Consider the following 11,114-nt stretch of genomic DNA (forward strand, 5'->3'; position numbering starts at 1 on the left):
GACAAGCAAAAAACTCTACCGCTTGTAAAATCCAGCCCCATATTGTGATTCCCCCACCAACAACTTCAATGAACAGCCAAAGGGTTTCTCTTCTACTTGCAAATTTTTGTATTAGCCTGAACTATGGATGTCATCCCTTCATTTATGATCTACAATTGAAAGAAAACTTCAAATATGATAAGCAATGACACTCTTCAACATTTGAATATGTTATTCTGTAAAACAGTACTTGCATATCATATAAATTTTATTTACTGTTCTTGTTTTCATTATTAAAGGTCGTAGAAAAAATAAATCCAAGTTATTATTGAGCTGTTTATAAACATGCAATTCCAACCAAAAATTACATGATTAATATGGTTCTGGATGAAATATTCAATCAAGAATTTCCAGTCAATAAGTCAGTACACACTGATCTGTACATCCTGTGCTTATTAGAAGATCTATCAATTTAATAAAGTTTAACTTCAGTATATCAAGAGATGATGATTCAAATAAAAATATAATGTGCTTTTAATTTGCTTACTTCATAGTGTAGGTTATTTAATCTAAATGCAATAATCACTTTGCAGGCTATTGCAGCAAATTTTAATAAGTTTATTTTGCACCAATTTTTGTCCTTTTATCATCTCTGCCCAATATTGCACTTGATTGTTCATCTCAGCTTGGCAGTTCTGAAACAAACCTCTTAGCAAACTGGCCAAGTATTAAAATTTACCATCTGAAGATGCGATGAATGACTTGTTACCAATGACCAGGAAGCACATCTGATTGTTTCCACTCTAACTGAGATAGGTGACTTGGCAAAGTTTAAGTCCCATTGAGAATTTATTGTTGATATCAGTGCAATACCCGGTCAGCCTTTTAGAGCCAGAGTTCAAGACATGAAGTCCTAGAAGTCTACAATATAGAAAAAGAACAGCACAACTCTTGCCGATTGAGTTGTGCTGTTCAAAAACAACAACCTAACTACTCAAATCCCATTTTCCAACACTTGGTCCATAACTTTCTGTGCCTTGTTACTGTATTGAAAAAGTATAACTTTCTATGGGCTGAAGGGATGATGTTGTATATGAGAAGTGATTTGATGGAGCTTCAATGGGCAAGTTAAGGGACTGTTACTCTCTTGAGACACATTAGTTTTTTGATGTGATTCAACTTGGTGTTGCTGGGAAACTGGGTATGATACTCTAACATGGTGCTGTGCTGACATAGTAACACCACATGGAAGTAAAGCAGTTTGTTGCTGACAGCTAGCATTGCACAGGCAGAAACCACTTTAAACCTTATGTCCTTCCCCAAAGCAGTCGATCAACCTGAGACCAATTTCCAACTCATCCTCAGAAAGACTCTGTACTTCAGACAAAAATATTACGAAAATCATGGCCTACTTCTGTAATTAGTATGATTAAATGCCAGTGAATCCACAACATTTTTGCCTTAATAAATCTAAAAGATGATTTGATACAAAAAGAGTTAATGGGTCTGGGATTCATTAGGATAGCCAATGTACTAGAAGGATAAACTTGATAGTCAGTTTGTACACTTCAAGAGATTCAATTGGAAAGTTTACACCCTGACATGCAATGTTCCTTTTATTATAATTTATACATTGTGTCTAAATTATTTGGTTGGATATTGTGAAATTGGTGACTATTTTTGACATATTATGAAATTATTACTGTTCACAATACTTAATTCCTGTAGCATATTAGCGATAAATATATTGTGTATATTTTTAAAAAAATTAAATATAAGATATACTGAGGTAGTAAGGTGAGTGATCAGAGACACAAGGTCAGCTCAACAATTTGTACTGTCTGGGTTTGTTCTTAAACAGAATAAAGATCCTGATGAGAAGTTGGTGAAAATTCATTAGACGTTTTATAAATTTATCAATTATAGAAAGATAGTTCTCAACATATAAAAAAGCCACAGGATTATATAAGAGAGAGTGAAAATCTGATGAAACACTTTTATCTCAACTATTAAGTGGCTTCTATTCTTAGGTTGCATTTTGTGCATATGGCTGATTAACTGTACACCACATTTAACAAAAAATGAACAATTGACTCAGGAAATATGAAATAAGTTTGGTGAAAAAGTATTGTTAAAACCACAATGCATTATAAATGATCTTATTAAAAGTGATAAGAAATTACCACAAATGAGACTAGAAATTATCAATTGTGATGAATGGATAAATGTTTATCATGTTTGTATGATATTTTTCTATTTACTATTTTAATGAAGATAAAACAGGTTACTATTTCAATTAAGAGGAGTTACAGAAGTATGTTAAGTGTTCACTTGTTAAATCATCATAATTTCGAGGACACTGCTTCACTTGCAATCTTTTTGAGATGTTAGTGGTTTATGTAATACTGAAACATTTGGGATTATTTTTGGTACTATTACCATTTCAAACATACCCTAGTTATGAAATCAGGAACACAGCAGGCCTTGAGGCAATATAACCTTTAAATGTTACAAACATTAAGGGTCTGATAACAGGAATTTGTAAATTTTTCTATGACACTCCCTGTAGAAAGATGTCTGAAATAATTCTTATAGGTGGCGCAAATAACCAGCACAAAATGAGGATCGGGGGAAAAGGAGCAAGTCACAGAAAGTAGGATGACTCATTCAAAATGGTGGAGCAGAGGGAACTAGAATATTGAATGAATCAGTATGGTCGTTGTATATTAGAATGTAAAGTTGGTGGACATGACTAAAGTAAGCAGCAGTGAGCCCTGGCAGAGAGTTAAAAGTTATGATGAGCAGCTTGAAATCAATTCTTGGAGATATATAAAGGTATAATGATGGGGAAAACTGATGATATCTAATGGAAAATTGTGAGAAGCAAGCTTAGCATAAATTCTGAGTGGTGCTTCAAGATTCTTCAGAATTAGACAAAATTTGAAGTGGTAAATGAAGTTCAAGACGTCAAGGCATTGAATCAAAGAGTGTGAACTTGATTCTGAAATTTTGCCTCATTCAGGTCTTAATGCCAGGCAGGAAATTGGAGCAGGTAGCATTTGATGATGGAACATGGAACAATAGAACAGTTTGATTAATCTTGAGAGATTGGCCAAGGACATTGGTCATTTCCAACAGGGGCTGAATAAAAAGGTTTTGAATTCCAATATTTAGTTGAAAGAGGTTAAGGTGTACCAGCATTCAAAGTCGCAGTTTCCTTCCTGGTATGAGAGAGAGGCAGTTATTAAGGGCAATCAAGATGGGTGGCACTGTTGCCACTGTTTGTGCAGGATGAAGATGTGTCTTGATTGAATGAGTGGGAAGTGCAGAGGGCATGCAAGGTTAGTGGTGTCAGGGGTTAGGATGGGTGACAGCAAGTGAGGGAAGATGATGCAGATAATAGTGAAAATGATGGAACATGAAACTTGGTGTATTGTGGATACAGAGCTGAGGTGGAGTGATTGCGAGGTATTGGAAAGATGATGTTGGCACATAGACTGGCGAAGAGTAAAAGGTTGTTGATTTTCTTCCTACCGTGTTGTGCATTCCTTCAGAATACTGGGGCTGCACTGACCTGTGTAGCAACTTCGGACCAGACTGACATTGGCTGGTGTCATGACCTCCTCTGCTGGCGTGGGGATAAAAGGCATCCCTCTTCTGCACCCCACTGTCCAGCAGAGCCTCCATTCCCTGGCCATCATGCAGGATGCCAATTTCCTTAGTCTGCCATGTCCAGAGCAAATTTTAGGAATTGTGCAGGCCAGCTCCAGACTGATAGTATTTGTCATGATTCGGAGATGCCGGTGTTGGACTGGGGTGTACAAAGTTAAAATCCCACAACACCAGGTTTTCGTCCAACAGGTTTAATTGGAAGCACACTAGCCTTCAGAGCGATGCTCCTTCATCAGGTGATTGTGGAGGGCTTGATCGTAACACAGAATTTACAGCAAAAATTTGCAGTGTGATGTAACTGAAATTATACATTGAAGAATTGATTGTCTGTTAAGCCTTTCGTCTGTTAGAATACAGTGATGGTTTCACTTCTTTCATGTGTAAATCACAAAACCCTTTTTTTTTAAGTTGCATTCTCGGGTTAGCTGTTAACAATGGTGATAGCTAGACAATATGTTGAAGGTGTTAGCCCCCTGTGTTCTCTGTCTATGACCTGATGTTTAGATTGATTCTAATCTAAAAAGTGAGATAACAGATAAAACTGCATGAATTTATGTAAAACTCTGTTATGTAAAACTCTTGTTAACAGCTAACCCGAGAATGCAACTTTAAAAAAAAGGGTTTTGCGATTTACACATGAAAAAAGTGAAACCATCACTGTATTCTAACAGACGAAAGGCTTAACAGACAATCAATTCTTCAATGTATAATTTCAGTTACATCACACTGCAAATTTTTGCTATAAACTCTGTGTTACGATCGAGCCCTCCACAATCACCTGTTGAAGGAGCGTCGCTCCGAAAGCTAGTGTGCTTCCAATTAAACCTGTTGGACTATAACCTGGCGTTGTGTGATTTTTGACAGTATTTGTCTGTGTGCAAAATGAAAATGGCACTGGTGCTGGGAATGCTGGTCAATTCTGGGATATCCTGGCAGTGGCAAGTTGTTCTGGGAACAGTGTGTGTTAAGATGGATCTTAAAAGTGGACAAGAGGGACACTTTGGGCGGTTAATGAGGTGAGTTTGATGAGATAATGTGAGAAACTCACCAAGCCTCAGGGCAAAAACTCAATCCAACTGCATTTAGCTAAAAAAGGAAGGTCCATCCTATTTCTTCCTACATTGTTCAAAGCCTACATCACACTTGTTTGTACATCCTGAGTACTGTGATTAGAAATGAACTAATATGAATTTCATTCTTTATGGTGATTGAGTTTTAACTAACGATGAGTAAGCACTACTTGATTAAAATGGATGATGCACATCGATAGTTAATAAACATAATATTGCAGCCTCAAGCCAGGGAATACGCTGGGGAAGAATCAAATTGCATGAAAGGCTTTGGGAACAGAAGTAGGTCATCCAACTCATTGAATGTATTTGAACATTTTGTTAACTTTATAAACAGCACACTCTAATTTAGAAATTATTGTTATCGTAGGATCTCCTGTACAGGAGGACGTCATTCAGCCCATTTCACTAATTAAACTAAGGCTAAACAACTCTGTTTTGCTGCACTTATTCTCATTTTTATTTTCTAGTTTTAAGTCTAGAAGCCTCTTGTTATTGATTCACCAATTAGTGAAAACATTGGGTAGAATTTATTGATTCCCTTGTCAGCGGATTGGAGGCCAAATGTGGGGCGGCACGGTGGCTCACAGTGCCAGGGACCCAGGTTCACTTCCAGCCTCAGGCAACAATCTGTGTGGAGTTTGCACATTCTCCTCATGTCTGTGTGGGTTTCCTCCAGGGGTCTGGTTTCCCCCCACAGTCCAAAGATGTGCAGGTTAGGGTGGATTGGCCATGCTAAATTGTCCATAGTGTTCAGGGATGTGTAGGTTAGGTGCATTAGTTTGGATAAATGTAGAGTAATAGGGAAGGGGAATGGGTCTGGGTGGGTTACTCTTCAGAGGGTCAGAGTGGATATGTTGGGCCAAAGGGTCTGTTTCCACACTGTAGGGATTCTAATTCTAATTGGGCAGGAAGGTACAGAAAAAGAATGTATTCAGCAGAGACCTGATTGCCTTCCTGACTTCTCCCATTTAGGTCTGGACAATAAGGAGCTAAGGAAGCCTTGCCTATTTAAGGGCCAGTTAAAGGCCTCTTGCCACTGTCATTGGTGGGGACCACACCATATGGACAACTAACCAGGTAAATACTTGCAGGTATGACTGTGGCATGCTTGACTGGGATGCTTCACACTTGGGTAGCCCATGAAGATAGAGGTCAATCTGCAGCAAGGACTGTCTTTGTTAGAAAACTCCATCTTGCCCTTTAATCTAAATTCCTCTCCCCAACACTGCAGGAGCCTCCAAGACAGGCCCTCACAATACTGCCTCACATATCTTCAGGAATGATCTTCAGCCTGTTTCTTCTTCAGGACTGGCAGTGACCACTATTCCCAGTGTTGTTGATGATACTGACATGTTGTGGCCTGTAATGTGCTGCAAGCTTTTGGAGGTAGGTATTTCCTCTGTGGGTGTCAAGGAAGTTGCCAACCAAGAAAATGTCTGATTGACATTAAATCAAGTTAGTGAGGGGTGGAATAGGGACGGCTGGGTTCCTACTGATCCTCCAGTCATTAGATGGACCCAACTTTAAAATCATTTAGCTCTGCCCAATCTTTCTTATCCTCAAAATATTTCATTTGAAAAGCTTTGCTAGAATTTTTCAGTGTATTGTTTGCTGAAGTGGAGAAAAGCTCCCAAATTTCAAATCTTTATCCATAACTATAACTGCTGGTTCACTGCTGGTGAACTCTCATTGTACAATAACCATTGGACTTTTCTATTTACCAGTGATTCAAATCGCATATATAATTTAACGATAGCTAACCGATTTTTTGTAAACATTCAACAGCCTTTGTAGCCCTGAATTATCTATTTTGAAACCATCATCAGTCAGTCATGTTACTCATTGAACCACATAACCAAGTATGGTTATACTTGGCTTAACCTAGATTAGGTTGATGACTGCTGCACATTGATTCATAATTACAATCAGATGTTGATTATAAACACCCATAAAAGATGCTAATAAAAAGCTACTTGATTAGTTAGTTGAAACGACAGGTCTCTGGATTAAAATTCATTGTAATTATCAAAGATTAGCAATATAGAAACAGTCTATTAAGTACGTTCTGCTGATTCTTAATTTTTTTTGATTAAGCATCAGTGTCGTTGAATAACATAGAGCGTTTCTTTCTGTGAGGCTTAGCAAGATCTCTCATTGTATCGAATCAAACTTGCCTTATAAACTACCTTCCCCACCTCTATCGTTTGATTCCATCCCAATCTACCACTTACCATACCCTCAAAAACTCGCCATTGCCAAGATATCCAGGTATGGATCAGCATGCCTAGCACATGTTGCCTACCTGGACACTGAGTCTGGAGCTGCCCTCCATGATTCCTTACATGTGGCCAGGACATGGAATAGAAGAAAAAACTGGTATCTTCCCTTTGTGGGCAGGGATCTGGAGGTCCTGATGGACAGGGGAGTACAGAGGTATGTTGACCACTACCCTCAGGACTGGCATGATACTAGACAATCCCCAGCCTTATCTGAGGTTGCCACCAGTAAGCTAATTGACAGTTGAGGTTGTCAATACAGCCTCAACCATTTGGAGGAATGCAATGCAGAGTGGGAAGAAGGTCAATAACCTTCTTCGCTCCACTGGCATAAGTGACACCATCTTCTCTTAGGTCTCTCACACTCACTCTATCTCTGCTGCTGCACCAATGTTCCACCAAGGCTCATGCTCCACCACTTTCACAATTGCCTGCAGCATCTCCTCTCACTCACTCACTATTGTCTTCCTCAAAGCCCCATGCCATGAACCCTGCATGTCCACTGCCTGGCCCACTCACCTGCTTGGGACATTCCCCCATCTGAATCAAATCATGAGCTGTGCCATTCCTCTTATACGTGCCTCTCTTTCATTCTTGGAGGAAAATATCCACACAATAGGGCAGAAAAAAGTGGGCTAAAATTCGGCTGCTAATCCCTAATAACGAGAAGATCCTGACTCTGACTGATTGGCTGATTGACCGTCCAGATCCTTCAACTCCTATTGGAGGTTGGCCTTGACCTACTGTGCCAGAATCCCCTGACTGAACACTGTCTCACTTGACTTCACCAAAACTGCTGACAACATTGACAAGTTTGCTGCTTTGATTGCCTGCACTCAATGGCAAGGTAATACTGCAGCATGGTGAGCCTGGTATCTCTGACTGAGGGAACAAGGTGCAAAAAGGCCAAGATTCTATGAGTATCTTGGTGAGTTGTGCAGTGAGGCTTCTTAGAGGCTGGCACAGGGCAGATGCTAATGTCCATGGATGTGAGATCCATGCCCTGGAATGTTTGTGCCTGCTGTCCAACATGGAGATCGTTCGGAGCAAGTAGTGGGTTGAAGTTATGAGGTGTCTGCTCTGACTTCCAGGTTGAGGTCTGTCAGCATCTACTTTGCTTGTAGTGGGTGGTAGTATATGAAGCTGTAGATTAAAATCGTTAACAAACAATAACCAACTTGCTGCTGTCTACCATGAAACATGCCTCCTTAAAAGGTTACAGCAAAGTTATTCCTGATGTTGAGCTAGCTTGATTTCTCACACGATTCTGCCATATTTGTCACTGTAGCACCCATGTTGTTCAGGTCTGTATAACATTCCACTGTGTCTACATTAGCTTGCTAAAAGCAATATCCTCTTAGTGTCATTGACATGTAGAAACATCATCAGAAATGGTGATAACACAGCGCGTAGTTTTGAGTAACCATATCCTCTTATTTTCTGATACTAAGAGTTTTGATTGACTCAAAGTGTAGCACCCTGAGAAACCTGACTTGCTCTGTATTTTGTTTTCAGTGGTTACACATTATTTCAGGGCTGTTTTGCAACATGCTGATCCCAGTGGGGAGTAATACCTGTACACCCATTAAGTTAATGCATGGAAAATTGCTATTTGCAATTACCACACTGGGGAACATTAATCCTCACTGGTAATGGACGATTGTTGAATCATATCTTATAGTTCTGTAAATAGGTATATCACAGAAGTGTTATTAGATGAACAACTCACTTTGCATGTGCAGTTAGAAATATCTTTGAACTTGGCAAAGAGTTTACCAAACTCCCCTTTTGTTTCTGTTTTGGTTTTGGCTGTTTACTTAGATAGGTCCCGAGGCAATTTGGAACTTCAGTTAATACCTCTGATGGAGCAATATGTCACATAGAAGTTGCTTTTGGGTCAAAGGCTGGAAGCACCCTCATACATAAAATGAAGAAGGGACTTTCTCTACAGTTACTGCATGACAGATGGTTGACTACTTCTATGGATCATTGTGGACCAATGAAGCATCTAACACACTGTGCTCTCACTGAACCTCAGGACATTTATTCAAAGCTCCTGTATATAGTTCATGTGGCTATATCCCGTTGTGGTAGATCTGCCTGAGGTGGTTTCTTCCCTGTACAGTACACCTGCTATGTGTTATACTCTCTTAATCATATGCTTCTCAAGCTCTGCATATGAAATTATCTGCAGTAGCTTCAGCAAACATGATATGAAGACAACATTCTCCCCTACCTTTTTGACAAGGCATGCTAAATCATATCTCTATTAACAGAGATTGTGAGTGATAAAATCAGTTTCTGAATGAACCTTTCCTTATGCAATGACTGGCTTATTTACAGGATCCTAATGAGGGTATTTTACTGCTAAACATATGTGAGCATGGTAGGAAAAGGTTAATTTAGTGTATATTGTATAAAATCTGTCAACAACACTACATATGTCCAACATTCATGCTATCAACATGAAGGAATGATATTATTAGATGTTTTGAGGCCGGTGTATGGATATTAGTCAAGTATTTTCCTGTGGCACTTGTATTTTACACAAAGAGATTAACGATGTTCCACGGAATTCCTCTCAAAGGTACATGGTTCAGAATTATTTGGATTTTGCCACTTGAAAATGATCAACTCATCTATGTAGCAAACTGAAATGGCCATCTTTAGGTACCACAATCTATAGAATAATTTGCTGTCTGCTGAACCTGCACTTTTGTCACCCATTTTGTATTGCCTCAACCACAAAATACTGCATAGAATTTGCTTCAAGCACAGCTTGGCATTAGTTTTCCTGAAAAGTTATGATAAAAATTAAAATTATTTAAGAAGTCTAACAAAAGCATTATTGTATAAGGGTACAAAACATATACAAAGATCCAAATTGTAGCAAACAGATATGAATCCTGATTCAGTGAGAGAACTCTCACCTTTGAGTTTGAAGGTTCAAATCTCAAGCCTTGAATGCATAATCAGTGTGCTATTGACAGAATGCTGCACTGATGGAAGTGCATCTTTTGGAAGTGACATGGAATCAAGGTGCCCTCTTAGATAGAGGGCTCAAAGAACTGTTTAAAGAAGGGCAGAGGATTTTTTTTGATGTCCCAACCAACATTCATCCCTCAATAACCACTGCTAACCACAGATAAGTTGGTTATTTTCTCAGTGTAGGCAATTGGGTTGCTGATTTGTCTACATTATGTCAATGTATGTACTTTGAAATTATCTCGTTGGCTGTGAAACATTCTGAAATGGTAAAGGGGCGGCATGGTGTCTCAGTGGTTAGCAGTGCTGCCTCACAGCTGAAAATGTGTTGCTGGAACAGCGCAGCAGGTCAGGCAGCATCCAGGGATCAGGAGAATCGACGTTTCGGGCATAAGCCCTTCTTCAGGAAAGAGGAAAGTTTGTCCAGCAGGCTAAGATAAAAGGTAGGGAGGAGGGACTTGGAGGAGGGGTGTTGGAAATGCGATAGGTGGAAAGAGGTCAAGGTGAGGGTGATAGGTCAGAGTGGGGTGGGGGCGGAGAGGTCAGGAAGAAGATTGCAGGTTAGGAAGGCGATGCTGAATTTGAGGGATTTGACTGAGACAAGGTGGGGGGAGGGGTAATGAGGAAACTGGTGAAATCCGGGTTCATCCCTTGTGGTTGGAGGGTTCCTAGGCGGAAGATGAGGCGCTCTTCCTCCAACCGTCGTGTTGTTGCGGTCTGGCGATGGAGGAGTCCAAAGACCTGCATATCCTTGGTGGAGTGGGAGGGGGAGTTGAAGTGTTGAGCCACAGGGTGGTTGGGTTGGTTGGTCCGGGTGTCCCAGAGGTGTTCTCTGAAACACTCCGCAAGTAGGCGGCCTGTCTCCCCAATATAGAGGAGGCCACATCCCCAATATAGAGGAGGTTGCAGAGGATGCAACACATCATCAGTCAAATCCATCGAACTCAGCACCGCCTTCCGAACCTGCAATCTTCTTTCTGACCTCTCCGCCCACACCCCAGTCTGACCTATCACCCTCACCTTGACCTCTTTCCACCTATCACATTTCCGACGCCCCTCCCCCAAGTCCCTCCCCCCTACCTTTTATCTTAGCCTGCTGGACAAACCTTCCTCATTCCTGAAGAAGGGC

The 11,114-nt window shown here is 40.2% G+C and overlaps 1 protein-coding gene and 1 long non-coding RNA gene across 5 annotated transcripts in view; one reads left to right on the forward strand and one right to left on the reverse strand.

The window, feature by feature from the left end:
- kcnb1 (potassium voltage-gated channel, Shab-related subfamily, member 1) overlaps positions 1 to 11,114 on the reverse strand; it is a 360,002-nt gene that overhangs the window by 148,376 nt on the left and 200,512 nt on the right. The gene's annotated exons all lie outside the window — the stretch shown is intronic.
- The window catches only part of LOC122560119, a 181,457-nt gene continuing 176,043 nt past the window's right edge, over positions 5,701 to 11,114 (forward strand). For both annotated transcript variants that reach the window (XR_006314646.1, XR_006314647.1), the window contains exon 1: positions 5,701 to 5,801. This is a non-coding gene — a long non-coding RNA (uncharacterized LOC122560119). The remainder of the gene's footprint in view (positions 5,802 to 11,114) is intronic.

The sequence above is a fragment of the Chiloscyllium plagiosum genome, chromosome 20 (assembly GCF_004010195.1).
Source record: "Chiloscyllium plagiosum isolate BGI_BamShark_2017 chromosome 20, ASM401019v2, whole genome shotgun sequence".
Classification (NCBI taxonomy): Eukaryota; Metazoa; Chordata; class Chondrichthyes; order Orectolobiformes; family Hemiscylliidae; genus Chiloscyllium; species Chiloscyllium plagiosum.